The following is a 21,655-nucleotide window of genomic DNA, read 5'->3' as shown; positions in this document are numbered from 1 at the left end:
GAAAGTTCTTACCAATAAAAGCGTATCTTGAAATTTTAAATTTTCCTCCCTTTCTTATTCACACCAACACATAACTCTTAACTCTACCAAATAATCTTGATTTATGTTTAAATTATTTTTATATCTCATTTAATTTAATGTATTTTTCTTACCAATCTAAATTTTGTTCTCCAATATTTTCTTTTAACATTTTCACCAGAATCACATATATTTTTTTCTTACCAATTATAAGGAGATAACCTCTTTTCTTGGTGCCAATGAGTCAATTATAGCTCCATCTTATAATGTAAAAGAATCAACTTTAATTTGAGATATATTTCAGTGAGACATACAACTGGTAAATAACAAGAAAATTTATTTATAAAAACAATATGACTATCAAATTGGCAGAATGTTGACAAGGTACACAACTTCTTCATCACAACTACAAGCATAACAACAAAAATCAGCATCCTCATCATCGTCAGTATCAAAAGAAGGCCATTGGCTCCACTTATTCTTGTAAGAGCGCTTATGATGAAGGGAGCAACAAGTTGAGCTTTGTCGTCCTAAAAAGACCATAGGATTAAGTATCCAAATACTAGTCAATATGTCAAACAAGGTTTTTCTTCACTCTTTTAATGCTCTTTGCTTTGTCTTATTTGCTTTTATTCTGCCAATCGCAACTATACCCTTGTGCTTTAACTCTTCTTGTCCTATCAACACATGTATTAGGATTATTATGTATTCTGCTCCAATGTGTCCTGTCTCTGCAGCTTTCAAAAGCAATTTCATTGCACATTCTGGCTTTTCATTCCTAAAGATATCAACCTCAAGCGACAAAAAAGTTCTAATTATATATACCTCCAAAAGAGGAATATGTTTAGATCGTTAATGATGTTTACAGAAAAATATAAGATATGGATTATATAATCAAAAAGCCCTTATAACATGATTGTAAGGTACAACGAGTATGAAACTTCTTCTGGCAGGTGGATATACTTCCTCCATTTTAATTTGTGTATCTTATCTCATTTTTTGGAGACTCTTTAATTATAGTAGACCACATGACATGTTTACAACCACAAAATTAAAGAACATTTTTGTACATTCTTGATATTTTTAATTTAAGACGACAAAATTCAAAACTATTCTTTACTTTGATAATTTTAATTTAAGATGACAAAATTCAAAACTATTCTTTACTTTCTTCAACTCGATGTAAAATAAAAATCAGATAAACAAATTAAAACACTGAGAGTATTACTTTTTTTTAAGATAAGTGTCAAAAATACACCTAAACTATCCCTCTTTTTTGAGTTTTATACCTAAATTATTGAGAGTGTGAGTTTCATACCTAAACTATCACCTCAGTGATGTGTTTCTAAAACTGAGATGTGATAGTTTAGGTATGAAACCCACACTCCAATAGTTTAGGTATGAAACTCAAAAAAGAGGGATAGTTTAATTGTGTTTTTGACACTTGTGTCTTTTTTTTATAATTTTCTTCTCGATTAGATGATGTAGGAACTTAACTGGAGTGGATGAATGTTTTGCATATTAAATTCTAATTACTCTGGATATAAAAAAACAACGAATTAATGACTTTTCTTCTAATTTTAATAACTTTGCATGTATTGTAACCAACATCTACAACATAATTACAATTTACAAGTCATGCACCAATTTTATACTTCTAGCTCAGTCTTCTTTTAACCTATGAAACGTACCATATGTGCCACACGAAATTCAGCGTAAAAATACAACCATTCACACACCATAATATTGTCCGTATGAAAGTAAAAGAACTTGAGTGAGTTACTTTTTTCATGATTTATGTGCCGGTGTTTGGCATGTAACAAAATTTAAGAAAGCAAGATTTTGTCAAAAAAAATTGTGTTTTAAAACAAGTAATAGACATTTGTATAATAATTATATCATAAAAGAGAAAAAGGAAAATACAAAGTTAAATTATATTTGTAAGAAGGTAAGATATACTTTTTAAATAAAATAAAATTAAAAGATTGACTCATAAAGTGGAAGAAATAATATGAAAGAGAATACTTACCACACCTTTACGATACAAGGCTTCTGCATTCCCGCTCTCCCTACATGTCCTCATGAACAAAGAAAGTTTATTTACTTTCTCTTCATTTTCTCTCTTCCATGAAGATCCACCTATTGGGAATATCTCTAATGAAATGTGCCGATAAACATATCAATCATCCGAAATTCCATTGAAGATTTTACAACTAATAAAAACTATGTTTTTTACGTTAAAAATAATAATAATTGATAAAACAAATTAATAAACTATAATATAGTTACATGTAGGAATAATAATAATATGAAACTGAACTTGACATTGATATAATCCGAAAAAGAAGAGGCAGTAACCCTGGCAACAACTTCAGTGAGCAACTCATTTGGAAGAGATTTGATAGAGGAATTCTCAACACTCTTTTTAAAGTTTTTGTTATATTTTCTTCTTCTTTTTCTATTCATTATTATTGTTCTTGATGATTGAATTATCTCCATTCTGATGTTTTTGACATGTTTTTTTGAACAAAAGAAAACAACAGAAAGAAAGGAATATTAGTGTTAAATTTCTAGAAATATTCTGTTGTGATCAAGTGGTAACGTGAATTTTAGAACAATAATTAGTATCTCTCGTCCACTCCTTTTCTATGCATACTTGGATGACTACATTTATTTCCATTTACTGGGAGTGCAACACTCTTTTTATTTCGATAGAATTTCCATTATAAATTTAAAATATTTATAGTTATAAATTGTTCCAGCTGTACTTAATAATAGAAGGATTCGACAGAAATATGTAAAATTGAAATGACCGTTTGACTACCCGAGAAATCATATACATAAAAGGACCCTCTCTATAATCCGCACTACTATAAATTTGTAACACCTCGTATATTTTTAGACAACTATCACAACTCAAAATTGAATCATGATGGTGTCTATAAACCCCCAATAGGTGAGCCAAAATCCAACAATAAGAGATAAGTTAAAACTAGCATATAACTATGCCGAAGAAATAATAAGAAAGAATAGGTGCCCATAGCATACATATGTATATAAAGATACAAAATATACAGAAATAAACAAAAGTAAAAAAAAAAGACAAAACTATAGACAAGAACCAACCCCGGACCTAGTTTCACCAGTGCAAGAGCATCTAAGTACATAAAGGGGATATACTGTCACATTCCAATTCTTCGAGTCATGATGGTGCCTATTACAACCCTCTAGTAGGCAAGCCAACTCATATCCTGAAACTACGAGTAATGACATGTAATGGTAGAAGACCAACATTTAACTAAAAATAGTAATATAATAACAAGAATAATAAATGAGAGAGCGGAAGCAAATCAGAACTACATATAAATAAAAGATCCTTCCTAGAACCTGGAAGTCACATGTACAGAGCTACTATCAAAATGAGTACAAGTCCCAAAAGTGGACCACATAAACAAGACTGTCTCAAAAATCAAAAGACAAGTCAATATATATACAGAAGAAGACGGGTAAATCTACGATGCTGTGTGCTCACGCTCGTCTCCAAACAAGACCGCAGCTGGCTCAAGATTAGTGCTGATAGCTGGTGCTCAAATCTATATCATAAAAACAGATGCAGAGTGTAGTATGAGTACCAAAACAACAGGTATCCAATAGGAATCATAGGCCAACTGAGAAAGAAAGGCAAAAGTAATATGATATTCGAGAATCTAAACACTACCAGAGACTAGAACCAGAAAATCTAATAGGTATGTACACGAGCGTACTCACACACAAAGAGAAACAGAGTAGCTAACTAGATACACCGGGATCCTATAAACCCGATAGGTACACTCGTGCACAAGTTTAAAAGAAAATACTCGAATGGACTCCCATAAGCCCGACAGGAACAAAAATAGTTGAAGTGAAATCAAAGAATTCCACGAAGTACCAAAAATGCCACAACTTTTTGCGGAAATAAACTTAACCATTCCATGAGCCTGAAGCTTTTAACCCAAAGCTGGAAAGAGTTAATGACTTGAACCGAATGGGTACAAAAGGATCCAGGACTTGAACCAAGACTTGGTATAACCAAGAACTTCAACCACATGTAAATATGACCAAGAACTTGAACCGAGTTGATAGTAGCTATAGACTTGAACTAAGGCTGTAAATGGTGGTGGACTTGAATCACGACTAAGTAAATCCAGAGACTTGAACCAAGGCTAGAATACCAAGGCAAGAACTTAAACTACGCCCGATGGAGTGAATTAGGGACTTGAACCACAAATAGAGGCAAATCGGTTAGAATTAGGATCAATGTCTAACCGAGCATCACGGGGAGTACCCCCAACTCGAGTGCCATAAATAAATCACTCTAACCCAAACCACATCCAATCGAATCGATGAGTAAAATTCCAAAACCAAGAATCAAGTGATACGGGACCGATAAAATCAGGGAATTATGGATAAGGGGTCTGAAGAGTGGTGTTACTGCCTAGCTAAGGCTAGATTATCTTACTCGAGTTTGCTATATCAGTCTACAGAGAGCTAAGCCATTCAAAGAAATGTCAAAGAATTTTTAAGGCCTACGCAAGTCTATGAAAATCACTAGTCTAAGCCTAGACTAAGGCCAAACATACTTACAATGATATGAAACAATCACACAATATACACCATAAAGTATGTATGATCAACAACAACATGAGATATGCCTCAATAACTTAAATTACCCGAAAAAGAGCCTAAGTCATGGTTTCTAGGAATTTAGCATGCCCGACCACAAATTTCCCCTAAATCTCATACAAATCAACATACAAATGCTTAAAAATGCTCAGTCTAAGGAGCCTAAAACCCAAATGAACAATCAGACGGCCGAGCAATTAGTGACACCAAGTCATAAATGACTTGGGGTCGCTATAGGAATGCTCTAAATAATGAAATGAATGCATTAATACAAAAATGACTTGGAGGGTCATTACAACATCCAGTACTAAAAGAACTTTCATCCGCGAAAGTAAGAGTCAAGAACTACTTGGAGGATCAAGTAAGCCGAGAAAGTGCTCCTGCATCTCCTGCTCGGTCTCCCAGGTATCCTCCTCGACCAAAAGATGTCTCCAGCAGACCTTAACCACAGAAATGGCTCTGGATCACAGTTGTTTGACATCTTTGTCCAAAAAAGCAACTGGCTCCTCAATAAAACTCAAGCGATCATCCAACTCAACCTCATCGTACTGGAGCACATGAGACTCATCTGGAACATACCAGAACAACATCCTAACATGGAAAAATGGGTGGATAACTGGGAAGGGAAAAGATAAATCATATGCAACCTCTCTAAATGCCCTTAAAATCTCAAAAGGGCCAATATACCTTGGTCTAATCTTGTACCGCCACCCAAATCTCATCACGCCCTTCATGGGCATAACATGAAGATATACTTTGTTACCAATGACAAATCTCAACGGCCGACGCCTATGATCCACATAACTCTTATGTCTACTTTGAGCTGTCCTGAGCCTATTTTGAATCACCCTCACATGATCTAAGCGCTCCTGCATCAAGTACGTATCGCATGGCCTGGGCTTCATAGAATTAAATGAACCAACCAGAGAGAAACAACGTCTACCATATAAGTCCTTAAATGGGTCCATCTGAATACTCGAGTGGTAGCTATTATCGTATGCAAATGTTGCCAAAGGAAAAAACTAGTACTACTGATCTCCAAAATCCATAATATAGGCCTATAACATATCCCTAAAAACCTAAATAGTGCATTCTAACTAGCTATTAGTCTGCGAGTGAAAAGCTATGCTAAGATCGACATGGGTACCCAACTCGTCCTAAAAAGTCCTCTAAAATTTAGATTTGAACTCTGAACCCTGGTTTGAAATGACAAAAACAGGCACACCATGAAGACAAAACACCTTCTGAATGTAGATACGGGCCAATCTCTCAGCACGATAGGAAGTATGAATAGGGAGGAACTGTGCTAACTTGGTCAATGGATCAATGATGACCCAAATACTATCAATACCTATGGAAGTGTGAGGCAACCCCATAATAAATTCCATGATAATATGCTCCCACTTCCACTCAAGAATAGGTAATCTCTGAAGCTCACCACTAGGTCTCAAATACTTTGCTTTCACCTACTGACAACTCAAACAACGAGACACATAGCCTAAAATATCTCTCCTTATGACTCGCTATTAGTAATACTACCTCAAGTCATGATACATCTTTGTGGGGCCTATATGGATAGAATATCTAGAATTATGGGCTTTCTAATGATCAACTGGATCAAACCCCCAACTTTCAAAACACAGAGACGACCACCAAACGTCAATACCCCATATGGTTCTAAAGTAGCTTGGCTGGTGTCACCTCTCAAAACCTGATCTCGAAGAGCAGTCAAATCCTCATCCTCAAACTAACGACTATAAATCTAGTCCAATAGGGACAACTAAGCTCCCACACAAGCTAGAACATGCTGGGAATCAGAAATATCAAGCTGAGTCATCCTGTTAGTTAAGGACTGGATGTCCAAAGCTAAAGGTCGCTTTATAGTAGAAAAGAAGGCAAGACTACCCATACTCACTACCTTCCAGTTCAAGGCATCCGCTATTATATTTGCCTTGCCATATGGTAGAGAATAAATAGGATGTAGTCCTTCAAGATCTCAATCCAATGATTCTCCCTCAAATTAAGATCTATTAACTAATATTATATTGAAGACTCCTGCGATCAGTGTAGATCTCACATCAACTCCATGCAGGTAGTGCCTCAAAATCTTAAGCACAAAAACTACTGCCTGTAACTCTAAGTCATGAATAGAGTAGTTGGGCTTATGCAACTTAAGTTTCCTCTATGCATAAGCAATAACCTATCCTTTATGCATTAGTACACTACCCAAACCAATGCCAAGTTCATCACAATAAACCATGAAGCCATCGCCCTCAACTAGAAGAGTCAATATAGGAGAAGTGGTAAAAAACTCCTTGAGCCTCGGAAAGCCCCTCTCACACTCCTCCGACCACTCAAAGGGAATATCTTGGCCAGTCAACTATGTCAAAGGTACCGCTATAGTAGAAAATCCCTCAACAAAGCACATGTAGTACCCTGCCAATCCGATGAAGCTATGAATCTCGATTATAGAGGTGGGCTTGGCCTAATTAGGAATAGCCTCAATCTTCATTGGATCTACCATAATTCCATCCTTAGATACCACATGCCCTAAGAATGCTATAGACTCAAGCGAAAACTTGCACTTTGAGAACTTGGCATAAAGCCGCTGATCTCTCAAAGTCTGAAGCACTATCCTCAAATGCTGCTCATGCTCAACCATGCTCCATGAGTATACCAATATATCATCGATGAAAACTATGATAAAGGAGTCCAAATACATCCTAAATACATGAGTCATCAAGTGCATTAAGGTGACAGGGGCATTAGTCAACCCAAAAGACATCACTAGGAAGTCATAATGGCTGTACTGAGTCCTAAATATAGTCTTAGGGATGTCTTCTTCCCTAATCCTCAACTAGTGGTAGCTGGATCTCAAATTAATCTTAGAAAACACCTCAACACCTTGAAGCTGGTCAAATAGATCATTAATTTGAGGCATAGGGTAATGCTTTTCACTGTCACCTTGTTCATCTGCTTATAATCAACATATATCTGCAGAGTAGCATTATTTTTCTTCATAAATAAGACTAGGGCACCACAAAGAGATACACTAGGCCAAATGAATCCCTTACCTAATAGATCTTAAAGCTGAACACTGAGCTCTTTGACCTTTACAGAGGTCATACGGTATAGTAAGATGGAGATTGACCAAGTAGCCAGCTCTAAATAAATGGCGAAGTTGATATCATTGTTTAGAGGAAGGACAGGCAGGTCGACAGGAAACACATCAGAATAATCTTGGACAATAGGCACAGAATCAATCGTAGGGCCCTCCTTACTAACATCTCTAACATAAGAAAAGTAAGCCAAACATCAACTAGACACTAACCTCCGATCCTGAATGAAAGAATCATCCCAACTGATGTGCGACTACAAGAGTACCGCAACACCATTGGCTAGCTATTAGGCAAGGTTAAGGTAATGATCTTGGTACAAAAATCCAAGACCGTATGGTGAGGGGATGACCAATCCATGCCCAGAATCATATAAAAATCCAGCATATCAAGTAAACTAAGATCATCCTTAGTGACCTACCCTTGAATAGTCACCATACAAGATCTATAAAGCTGATCCACTACTAAAGAATTACCTACCAAGGTCAAAACATGTAATGGCTCTAGACTCATACTCAATCGAGGGGCATAATAAATAAACACACACATATATATCTATATCTATCTATCTATCTATCTATCTATATATATATATAAATAGGTGGAGCCTAGACCAAATAAAGCTGAGGCGGGATGATGGCATAAAAGAATTATACCTATGATCACATCGTCCGATGCCTTAGTCTCTACTCTAGATAGAGCTGCATAGAAGTGGCCTTGTGCATCTATACCCCGTGCATCAACTCAACCACCTATGGAGGCTCCCCAGGGACCTCTCCTTGCAACCTGGTGACCATTTTTGAGGTTCTGACCCTGGCCTCTGCCTCTCACTAGAGGTGTTGCTGCTGGTTTGGGTCTAGCTGCCTATGGAGCTAGTGCGGCTAACTTATGGAGAGGACACTTATAGAACTAATGATCTATCTCCCCGTATTAATAACATCCCTATAGCAATCTACCCTCAAGTGGAGGTTAGCCACCTTGGCCTGAAGTGCCCATCTAGATACTACCTCAGCCCTAACTTTAGCCGATACTAGAACCACCCTGACTGTGCTGGTCACCCTTTATAATATGTAGAAAAGCTTAAATCAGGCGATTGGATTGAATTATGTGGAACTTGTAGAGGGGTATATCATATGAATCTTTGGGCTTAAAATAGGACCTACCCTGGCTATAATCCTCTCTTGCTCTCTTGCCTCCCCCTCTTGGGCCTCACAATAGAGCTACTCAAGTATGTGGGCTCGGTCAACAACATCTAAAAAAGAGCTGCCCGCTGACACTAAGGACTGAGTCTCAATTCATAGCTGGATTCTTAAACCTTGAACAAAATACCAAACTCTCTCTTCCTCGGTAGGTAAGATCACAGTGGCATGCCTAGAGAGCTCATGGAATCTGGCCTCATACTCTGACAAGGTCATGAAGCCCTCCTCCAACTACAAAAAATAATCTTGAAGCTGATCTCTAATGCTCCTAGGGATGAACTTGACCAAGAAGGCCTCAAAAAACTCTGTCCATGACACTGGTAGAGACCCATCTAGATAGGTCTCTAAATATGAATGCCACCACTGCCTGGCAGGACCATCTAGCTGATATGTGGCAAAGTTGCCTCCTCTCAACTCTACCAATCCCAAGGTCTGCAGCCACTCACGATAGGTAAGTAATAACTCATGGGCATCTTCTCCCATAATTTCAAAAAACTTCAGCAGTGATAATATGAGAAAACCCCCAAGCATCTTCTACTCGCATAATGGCAGGACACCCTCTAAATCATCTGACTAAGTGGTAGGTGCCAATAGGGGAAAAACTATAGGTACCAGTGGTGTAGGCTGACCTTGTAGTGCTGGAGCAGCTGTAACTAGGGCCTGCTACATACCCTAAATAACAGCTAATATCTAGGCTAGCATAGCCTGTAGGTTCGGAACTACAACTAGCACGGGCAGTGGCTGGGCTGGTCCATGGCCCACTGGTTGATAGTGTCCTAGCTCTACTTGTGGCTCTACCTCTTAAGTCTTCTCTCTATCCTAGGTTGGGGCTATAGCCCTAACACGTCCTTAGGGTGAGCCATCTATAAAAGAGTGGAATAAGTGAGATTTCATGAAAGTGATAAGACACAGACTGTACTCCAGTGATACAAAAGAGAACAAGTTACTAAGACATCCTGTAGCCTCCCAAAGATAAGTTATGGATGTCTCTGCACTAATCCACAGGACTCTACTATATGTTAGCTATGTACAAGTGAGATTTGTAGCTCTGATAGCAACTTGTCACGACCCAATTCCTAAAGTCATGATGGTGCCTACTATAACCAACTAGTAGGCAAGCCAACCCATATGGCAGAACTACGAGTAATAGGATATAAGACTAACAAAATGAGTATAAGTCCCAAAAATAAACCACAGAAACAAGACTGTCCCAAAAAGCAAAAGATAAGTCAATATATATAGAGAAGGAGACGGATAAATCTAGGTCGCTGTTTACTCACCCTTGCCTCCAAACAAGACCATATGTGGCTTAAGATTAATGTTGAAATTGGTGCTCAGACCTGTATCAAGAAAACATATATAGTGTGTTATGACTACCAACACAACAGATAATTAGTAGGTATCATAGGCCGATTGATCAAGAAATAAAAAAGTAATATGAAATGCAAGAATCTAAATAATACTAGAGCCAAGAACCAGAAAATCCAATAGGTATGTACACGAGCGTACACACACAAAGAGAAAAAAAGTAGCTAACTAAAGTCTTCGGGCTCTCATAAACCCAAGTGCCATCAATAAATCATTCTGGCCCGAACCATATCCAATCATAATCAATGACTTAACTTCCAAAACCAACAATCAAGTGATACTGGACCAACGAAATCAAGAAAATATGGATAAGAGGTCCCAAGAGCGGTGTTACTGCCTAGCTAAGGCCTAAACTATCAGGCTCAAGTCTTCTATATAAGTCTACATGGAGCTAAGCTGTCCTAAGGGATGTTGGAGAAGTTTCAAGGACTAACAACTTCAAAAGTATGCAAGTCTATGGCAATCACTACTCTGAGCCTAGAATAAGGCTAAACATACTTCCAACGATATATGCCAATCACATAATACACACCACAAAGTATGGATGATCAACAATAATAGGAGACATGCCTCAATAACCTAAATTTCCTGAAAATAGAGCCTAAGGTATGATTTCTAGGAATTTAGCATACTCGACCACCAATTTCCTCCTAATCTAATACAAATCAACAAAAAAACTGCTTAAATATGCTCAATTTAAGGATAGGAAAGCCGTAACCAACCTGTAGGCCAACCGCGTGTTCTCAAACTCAAGTAATTGAAGCTTTTCCCTTCTGTATAGCCTCAAAATGTTGCCATACTGTCAAAAATAGAATCACAACTTCAATATAATTCTTTTAACACTAAAATTATTAAATTCAGAGACAAACCAATTTTGAAGTCAAAATGTGAATGTGGGACCCACTCTGGTAATCTTAGAGTTAAATCCATAAAAGAGTGGTAAACACTACCCTAAACTTGTGTTACAAAATGAAATACAATTTGGAGCTCGGAACAATGGGAATCAAGGCATGCACGAAAATCACAATTTAAGCACTAAGGTACAACCATGATATCAACTAATTTTAAGAATTTACCTCACACAAAGCTTCCTCAACACTTTTCGATCACCAAGCCATATAGCCACAACAATTTTGGACGTCTGGGACTATGAATCCCAAAAAATGGATAAGAAATGAAAGAGATATCAAGGTTTAAAATTGCTAACAATGGCTGAATTCATCCTTGTTCTTTAATTAACATACCAGGGAATTGACCTTCGCAAATGCGTAGGGGCCTCCACGAAGAAAGAAGGCAAATGCCTAGGCCTTCACGAATGCAACAAGCACCCCATGAATGCAGAAGGCAATTTCACAAGCCTTCACAAATGCGGAGGTCTAGCCCATTGGCTTCCGCAAATGCGACTTGGAGGCCTACTAATGCAAAGCACAAATGGGCTTGCACCAACAACTGCCGCAACCCAATATTTTGGCATAGTCCAAGTCTTTAACGGGTTGCTCGAGATTTGTTCAGAATCCTAAGCTTGCAAATGAGATATGCTCCCCCTAAATTAAATGTTTCAACTCAATGACGCATTCAAAATTCCCATATGAGGTGAGTTTAATGAAAAATAGATCCCACACCCAAGTGCCATATTTATCCAAATTCCACAACAGTCCTTGGAATAGACCGGAAGCCTCAAAAAGCATACGAAGGGTCATTTTAGACCAAACTCGACATTTTGGAGCTAACCGCACTGACATAATTTTCCTCCGATCATGTTATCTAAAAATGTTGACCATAGTCAACCTTAGGCCTAATTTAAAAGGCTAAAATGCCAAATAGCCCCAAAGTTGCACTGATTTTCTCGATACTCATGTCGACCATACTACTAGCCTAATTTGGACATTCCAAAGCTGATGGAATCATCAGAACTTTGTTATGATGTCGTATACCTGATCCAATGACCAAAATCAACTTTTTAAGTTATAAAATCTCCAAAATAGGAAAACGGGGCCTAAAACCCAAACGAACAACTAGTTGACCAAACAGTTAGTGCCAGCTAGTCATAAATGACTTGGGGTCACTATAACAATGCTCTAAACATTGAAATGAATGCATTAAGTCAAAATGACCTAGAGGTTCATTACATGTACACAATAGTATGTCCAATTAAAATACAAAATATATAAATAGCACAAAATAGGGAAAAAAGTAAGCCTTTGAATGCCAAGATCTGTCCACAATCCAACAATGATGGCCTTGGGAGATCTAGAATCAAGAGGAGTGGCTCGTACTAGGTGTTGTATTAGATAATGATATAGAAGTGTAGTATGAGTACCAAATCATGGGGTAATCAATAGACATCATAGGTTGACCGAGATCACATTGAAATTATATAAATAAGAGAGGTATGATTGTACTAACACTGTGAATCAATAGCTAACTATAAACATACATGCCACTACTGACAGTGATGATAATAATAATAATAAACAATATTCGACACTCAGTGTAAATCAATCACAGAAAGACATATAATGCAACATGATGACCTAGCCTAAAATTTCTTAGTCACTACACAAAAGTTGTTTTGGCCTAAAATTTTCACTACTGGCTCTGCCATGCGTGTGTGACCAATGTCAAAGAGTAAAAACCTAGCAAAATCCCTTAGGCTACCCGAAATGATCCCTCAAACTCATCAATAAATTCCATGCAAGAAACATAACCCATAATAGTCTGCCAGTCTGCCCTAATGATCTCTCAAATTCATAAATATAAATGTAAGCCCAAAATAACCTGTTGCGTTGCTCGAAATGATGTTTTGGGCTCAAATTAGCAATTAAGATGAGAAAGGGTCCCAATAGTATCTTTATGGATTGTAAGTTAATATAGTATATATGTTTAAACACTAAAAATCTTAACTCATAGAAAAAAGTGTCTTTATAATCTCTGTTTCCATTTGAATAGCACATTTCTTTAAATTCTTTCATAAAATTAGTTAGACAATAAAATCGGTAAAAATCTCAAAGAAAATGGTTGATTTCTCATAAAAGACTAACCTTCCTTAAATAACCAACAATCTCCTCCCTCGAAACCAAATCAAGTAAAATTGAGGCATTTAGATTTTAAAAACTGGAAATTTACATACTCTCTCCTCTATCTCAACTCACAATCAAATGTAAGTGTCATACACATGGATGCACACCAATCATAGTCAAACACTCCACACCACTTCATATATCTCAAACAAATAGGTTAAACACCCTTTATAGTATAATCGCACTAACCTGGAACTCCAGCCAATCCAAGTCTAAGGCCTCAAGCCCACAATCACATTAATCATAAAACAAGTCAAAAATCTTAAAATAACCAAGTATTCACATCGAAAGAAACCACTATGTCTAAGTCTAATTTTTAACATCCTAAGATCATTCTAAGTATCCTACAACATAAAACCATAACTAATGCCAGCCAAAACTAAGGCTTTACAACTAAAATTCTAGTCTAATGTCTAGAAAATGGCCAAAATGTGACTAAGGATCATAAAAGCCTAAATGCTCATCCTACAACCTTTCTAATGATCATGCAACTTATTTTAAATAGAAACTAACTAAGCTAAATCTAAAAGAGAAGACCGTACCCTATCTCTAGGTTGAAACCACACTTGATTCTTTACTCAGGAGCATTTCCTCTATGATCAGCCTTCAAATATTATTTTGTTATCAAATTAGCTATCTAAACATACACACAAGAGAATAGATATCCATATTTCTATAATATAACTCGGACCTCAAATTGGGTCAAAAAAGGGCTGTGAGACCCGTGCCTAGAATAAAGAAATTGACTCTGTCAATAGGTTTCTATGTAACACACCATACAATTTTAGCCTAGATCAAGTTTGAAAACTAAGAGAAAGTTTTAAATGAGTCACTACCTAGTGACTATGAGTGGGGTCCTATGACTCGTAGGAGGTCCTATGACTCATAAGAGGCCCCCATAGGTCCTTCCCACATATAGAGAAATCATAGTTTTCTAAAATCCATCATATGAGTGTCTTCAACGGCCCTAGATAGGGCTCGTAGGTGTTGATTAGAGTTCTTAAATTTTTGGTATGCAATACAAGTTAGCATGATGACCCGTAGACAGTCCTACGACCCGTAGGAAGGGTTCATAGGTCAACCTTTAGAAAACTAGGTAAAAGCCTAGCTTCCTATGAGCTAGTCCCTACACCCTGTCCAAGGGCCTATGACCTATAAAAGGGTGGTCGTATCCCCCTTAGTGCAAGTTTCAATTGGTCCTTTAGAACATAGTTCCTAAGAGTGACCTTCGACGGTTCATAAGAGTTCCTATGATCTATAGAAAGACACCAATAGTGGGCCAGACCTAATTTAATAAGGGGCATTCCAATCTTTTCCCTCCTTTTCCCAAACTTAACCAAAGCTATTTTGGGACTAAGTTCAGTCCATTATCAGTACACAATGGGTTTTTCCTCTCATTAACACTTAGAAACTTTTGAGACCAAGAACTGGAGAGAGGGAAAAGAGCTAGGGTTCAAGAGTTTCAAGCTAAGTCTTTGATTTTCACATAGATTATCTTCATTCCACGTATGTAAGGCTATCAAAAGTTTGACTAATCTTCATTGAGTTAGATCATATTTTTTTTAAAGAGAAAAAATGAGTTGAGAAGATATGAGTTTTAAGCTAAGTCCAAAGGAGACTAAATGAGTTAATTGAGTAAATACATTCACTGAGTTATGAGCATAATAAATTATATTTTTTGGGAGTTGTATTGAGCACTAATTTGGGTAAGAGTATAAAATAACTCAAATCCCAAAAACTACGTAGCCAACATATGATAGGATCGTACCATTCATTTAGGAGACTCCTCATTGTCCCAAAAGAAGACTTTTATTAGACGCAGAGATAAGTTTGTGTCCCTTACCCTAGAAAGGTATTAGACTGGTGTGGCAATGACAACAGTTCATTGTATCATCACATAGATCATAAGTGATGGTTGTCGATTCGAGAAACTCCCCAAGATATAAAGTATTATATTTTGATATACAGAGTTATATTTACTATTGCATATCATTTAAAACATTATTTTTATTATATTTCATGATTTATTAAGTTTAGCTATTTTTGGACTTTAGTTCCTTTAGTTGAGCTTTTGAGTAAGTTTCCTTTCAGCTATTTTCATACTCTATATTCCATGTACTGACATTAATTGACGCTGCATCTTTTTATGATGCAGTCATAGGTGATAGATATCCTCAATAGGTGCATCATTGAAGATCAAGTTTCCATTCAACTTTTGGTTAGACCTCTTAGCATTCAATGGAGCTCTTGAGTCATTTACTTTCAGTCATTTATTTATCAGTTTGAGGCAGGCATGGCCTATCCTGGTATCCATTTTAGATTCAGTACTTTAGAGGCTTCATAGACTACTCAGTTCATTATTTATATGATTAAGTATTAAGACTAATTTTTGAAAGGTTAACTTTATGCACTTATTATGGCCATCTAAGTTACTTGTCATAAGTTTTGTCTTCTACTATAGTGTGATAGCCATGCCAATGGTTTGCTTGGGAACCAACAATGGTTTTTGAGTACTGGTCATGCCTATGATGTAGACTTGAGGCGTGACACCGTACAAAGCTCAAGGAATTTATGCTCCTAAAATGGACACAATCCTAGAATAAACAAAGATTAAAATAGCCCACAATAGAATAACTCAAGAACACTCAAGTTAAGAATCAAAAGAAGGGAAATCAATGGAAACTTACAAGATAAATGTGATATAACCAACCGATGAGTTATTATTTTAATGATTCATTGGATTCAAATTCATGAATTATTTCCATATTTTAATGCTAATTGAAGGAATTGTAGGCCTTATTTCTCTTATGTGTACAGCCTCTTCAGAAAAAAGAATGAGATAGATTTGGAGTTAAAAACCACTAAAGCATATCAATTGTGGAACGTCGTCCCATTGAAGCCAACATGTATCTCACCGGCTAAATATTGGCTTGAATAGAGAAAAAGTACATCAATATCGGCTCTACAATCGGCATGGTACAATGACCAATTGGCGATTCACCAATCCCAATACAAAAGCTCTTATTTGGAATTGAAGGTTGATGTGAGAAAATGACTGCTGCTTTACAATTTTATGTCGGCGGTTTGCTAGTCTAGCACAAGTCTCAAAGTGGAATATGATGGTTAAAAATTCAATTGTAGAAATTAGTGCTCCCTTTGGAAAGTTGCAAGGAACAAAATAGAGATTTGGGATAATATGTTCCTTTATCATCTTCCTAATTAGGGATAAAGTAGAGATATAGAGAATAATGAAGAACTCCTTAGCTTATAGAAGAAGAAACTCCTGATTTGTAACACTCATCACTTGGATTTTAGATTTTCTTAATTAATTAGTTGAAGATGGAGATTTCCTTTATGGGTATTGTCTCTATTTTCTCTTTTATGAGTAGTTAGATCTTTATCTAGTGGATCAAGAGGTGTGTATGCTAGATAAGGGTGTAAAACTCTGAATGAGTTTTAATTAATCTACTCTAAAATTGATTACATGACATGGATCTATTATAGTCTTAAAGTTTTAATCTAAAAGAATTGTAAACATTGATTGATCTCTCTAACTTATTTGGAATTGAGAAAGCAAAATGGAGTTAGGTAAGACTCAATAGTAAGGACTTATTGAAATTTACTCTATGGGTTTGAGCTAGGGATGGGATAATCAGAGTAATTTCTCATTTAATAATGTAGGGATAGTTCATCCACTCAACAATGTTTGGGTTTTTATTTGAAAGGGTCATGGTGTTTAGAAGAAACCAAGGACAAAAATTTGATAGTTTGGGAGAATATCAACGCGTAGCCTAGACCAAATGCTATCCATGTACCAATCTCTTTTATTGCAATTAATTTTGGCCTATTCGAGTTGAAACCCCAACCGTTATGCACTTACCATTAGTCTTTTCCAAACTTTGTAGCCAAACCCCTCGCTTTTACATATATACATGTTTGTTTAGAACTAAAATTGCTAATTTATTTAAATTGTGAATTCAACTAAAAAGAAGAGTCACATCTGCCAATCCTTGTAGTTCGACCCCGACCTCATAAATTAGGTATTATTTTGCAAATGACCGCCTAACTTCCTAAAATAGGAGCATAGTTATGCGTTCATGAAAAATGGTGTCATTGTTTGGGATTGGATAATGATCGTCTTTGATTGAATTCTAGATTTGAAATTATGTGCAATTTGTGTTTTTGTTACATGGTTTAGGGGAGTTATCTCTATCACACCCAATTGATGGCTACCTTGTCTGGTCGTCAGAATATCCCAGTCCTAAGCTCCAATTCTCAAGAGCCATTTGTGGCTAATAATGTTTGTGATTTTTTGAGGATGAACTCACCAGTCTTCACTAGGTCCAAAGTTGAAGAAGATCCTCAAAATTTTATTGGTGACATGTGAAAGATCCTAAAAGCAATGCATGCCACAAAGATAGAGGGAGTTGAACTTGTCTCTTGATAGTTGAAAGATATTACTAATGTCTGGTACAACCAGTGGGAAGAAAGTAGAGGTGAGGACCTTGAGCTTGCAGTTTGGGATGTGTTCGAGAGTTCATTCCTAGACTACTTCTTTTCGCGAGAGCTGAGGGAGGAAAGGGTAAAGGAGTTTATGAACTTAAGTAGAAAGGTATGACTATCAAGGAGTATAGCCTCAAATTCATTTAGTTGTCCAAGTATGCTCCCGAGATGGTTTCCGATGCGAGAGCCAAAATGAGGAGGTTTGTTTTAGGGTTAAGAAGACATGTGAAGAAGGAGTGTCAGGAAAATTTGATGATCTCATATATAGACTTCTCTGAACTCATGGTGTATGGCTAACAAGTTGAGGAGAATAAAAAGAAGGAAAAATATGTGCACCAAAGCAACAAAGTACATAGGTAATGAAGAAAATCATCAAAAGGGTGCAAATAACAACCGCTCTTTCTTTTAGAAAAGGTCTTCTAGTTATATACCATCTTCAGCTAGTGCACCTGCAACATACAATAGGAATGACATGAGGTCTCAAGGAAATGAGAATTTTTGAGCTTAAGGCTCTCAGTTCTAGGGAAGTATGGTCCAGAGTTCTTCATGCAGATCTCCTTGTAGTAAGTGCAGTAGACTTATTTTGGGAGAGTGTTGAAATGGTACTAGTGGTTGTTACAAGTGTGGCTAGATGAGTCACTTCATTAGAGATTCCCGTCAGACAGATAGGGTAATAGGGGCAACATAGCCCAATTTTTTTAGCAGCACTACCAAACAGAGGTAATTAGAGAGATGCTAATTTGGGGGCAACCAAAGGTCTAAATTATCTGTATGCCATGACTAATCGCCATGACCAAGAAAGCTTGTTAAATGTTTCCACTGGTATGCTCTGAGTCTTTTGTCTTGATGTATATGCGTTACTTGATCCAGGTGCTACATTGTCTTTTGTTACTCCTTATGTACCCGTTAAGTTTGGAATTCTTCCCGAGAACCTCTTAGAACCATTCAATGTTTCGACTCCAATTGGTGAGTCTATTCTAGCTAAAAGAGTCTATCATAACTACATAGTCTCTATCTATCATAAAGATACTTCTGGAGACTTAGTTGAGTTAGACATGGTTGACTTTGATGTCATCCTTGACATGGACTAGCCTTATGCTTGTTATGGCTCAGTCGATTGTAGAACCTGATTTGTCAAGTTTCAGTTTCATAATAAGCCAATTATTGAGTGGAAAGGTAGTCCAACTTTGTCCAAGGGTATATTCATTTCATACCTTAAGGCTAAAAAGTTAGTCTCTAAGGGGTGTATCTATCACATTGTTTGAGTTAGAGATAATAGTGTGAAGATCCCCTTCCTTCAGTTAGTTCCAGTTGTGAGTGAGTATCCTAAAGTCTTTCTCGAGGATTTACCTGGATTCCCTCTTGATAGGGACATAGACTTCAGAACAGATGTTCTTCCTGATACTCAATGTATTTCTATCCCGCTATATAGAATGGCTCCTACAGAGTTAAAAGAGCAGTTGAAAGATATTTTAGATAAGGGGATCATTAGGCCAAGTGTCTCACCTTAGGGTGCTCCAATCCTATTCCTGAGAAAGAAAGATGGTTATTTGAGGATGTGTATTGACTATCGTCAGCTAAATAAGATTACTTTAAATAATAAGTACCTCTTCTGAGAATTGATGATCTTTTTGACTAACTTCAGGGTGCCACTTATTTCCCCAAGATAGACCTTAGATCAGGCTATCATTAATTGAAAGTGAGAGAAAGTGACATTCCAAAGACAACTTTTAGAACTAGATATGGTCACTATGAGTTCCTAGTTATGTCCTTCAGTTTGACTAATGCTTCTGCAACATTTATGGACCTCATGAATAGATTGTTCAAGAAGTATCTAGACATGTTTGTTATCATGTTTATTAAAGACATTTTGATCTATTCAAGAAGTAAGGAGGAATATTCTAACCATATTTGAATTGTTCTTCAAACTCTTAAGGACCGAGAGTTCTATGCTATGTTTTTGAATTGTGAGGTTTGTCTTGAATCAATGGCATTCTTAAGCCATATTATTTCTGGTGATGGTTTTGAGTTGATTCACAGAAAATTAAAGCTTTTAAAGACTGTCCTAGACCCACATCCCCAACTAATATAAGAAGTTTCTTAGGTTTGGCTGGTTGTTTATAGAAGATTTGTTGAGGGATTTTCGTCCATATCATTGCTATTGACTAAGTTGGGTCAGAAGAAGACTAAATTTCAATGGTCCGATACTTGTGAGAAGAGATTTTAGGAGTTGAAAATGAGATTGACTACTGCTCTTGTTTTATCCGTACCGAGGGAACATATGGTTTCTTAATGTATTATGATGTGTATAGAGTTTGACTGGGTTTTTTCTTGATGTACAAAGGTAAGGTGACAGGTTATGCTCCAAGAAAACTTAAGATCCACAAGAGGAATTATTTGACTCATTATTTAGAGTTTGCAGCAACAGTATTTTCTCTGAAGATTTGGCATCATTATCTTTATGTTGTGCATGTCTATGTTTTCATTGTTCACAAGAGCCTACACTATGTATTTAGTTAGAAAGAACTCAACCTAAGGTAGAGGAGATAGCTTGAGGTTCTCAAGGATTATGACATGAGTTATCATCTAAGTAAAACTAATGTTGTTGTTGATTTTCTTAGAGGTTATCCATGGGGAGTAACTTTCATATTGAAGAAGAGAAGAAACAATTGGCAAAGGAGGTACATAAACTTGTACGTTGGGGAGTTTTTCTTATAGACTCTGATGAGGGTGGTGTTGTTATTGTTCAGAATGGGGCTGAGTCTTCATTAGTTGTTAAGGTAAAATAAAAGCAAGATCAAGATCTTATTCTCGTTCAATTAAAGAAGATGTCCATAAGAAGAAAGCGATGGTTTTGCCAAAGGAGGAGATAGAGTGTTGAGGTTTCAAGGAAGATTATGCGTTCCATGTGTTAATGATCTCTGAGACAGAATAATGGCAAAGGTCTATAGCTCTATATATTCACTTCATCTAGGTTCTACGAAAATATACCATTACTTGAGAGAAGTCTATTAGTGGAACAGTATGAAGAGAGATATAGCAGAGTTTGTATCCAAGTGCTTGAATTACCAAAAAGTCAAGATTGAGCATCAAAATTCTTGTGGTGTAGCTTAGAATATAGAGTTGCCAGAATAGAAGTGGAAGATAATTAACATGGATTTCATTCCATGTTTACCATGATCTTGCAGATAACATGACTCTTTTTGGGTAATTATCGATAGGATAAGCAAATCAGCCCACTTCTTGCCCGTTAAGACTATAGATTCAACAGAGGATTATGTGAGGTTGTACATTAGAGAGATAGTTAGATTTCATGGAGTTTCTTTGTATATCATCTTAGATAGAGGTACTAATTCACTGCATAGTTTTGGAAGTCATTTCAGAAAGGTTTGGGTTCAAAGGTGAATCTTAGTACCTCTTTACATCCTTAGGCTAACGGTCAGGTAAGGATATGTTGAGAGCCTATGTCATCGACTTCAAAGTTAATTAGGATGACCACTTACCATTTAACGAGTTTGGTTATAATAATTACTTTCATTCGAGTATTAAAATGGCTCCATATGAGGCTCTTTATGGGATGAGATGTAGATCACCTATTCATTGGTTTGAGGTTGGTAAATCTGAGTTGATAGTCTCGGGATTAGTCATCACGCCATGGAGAACTTAAAGATTATTTAAGCAAGGTTAAAGACTGTGCAAAGTTGTTAGG

The 21,655-nt window shown here is 36.7% G+C and overlaps 1 pseudogene; it reads right to left on the bottom strand.

Annotated features, from left to right (window-relative positions):
• Positions 1-378: 378 nt before the first annotated feature.
• On the bottom strand, positions 379-2,517 carry LOC129891193 (uncharacterized; annotated as a pseudogene).
• Positions 2,518-21,655: the final 19,138 nt, after the last annotated feature.

This window comes from Solanum dulcamara, chromosome 1 (assembly GCF_947179165.1).
Source record: "Solanum dulcamara chromosome 1, daSolDulc1.2, whole genome shotgun sequence".
In the NCBI taxonomy this organism is placed as follows: Eukaryota; Viridiplantae; Streptophyta; class Magnoliopsida; order Solanales; family Solanaceae; genus Solanum; species Solanum dulcamara.
This window is presented reverse-complemented; position numbering and strand designations above follow the sequence as displayed.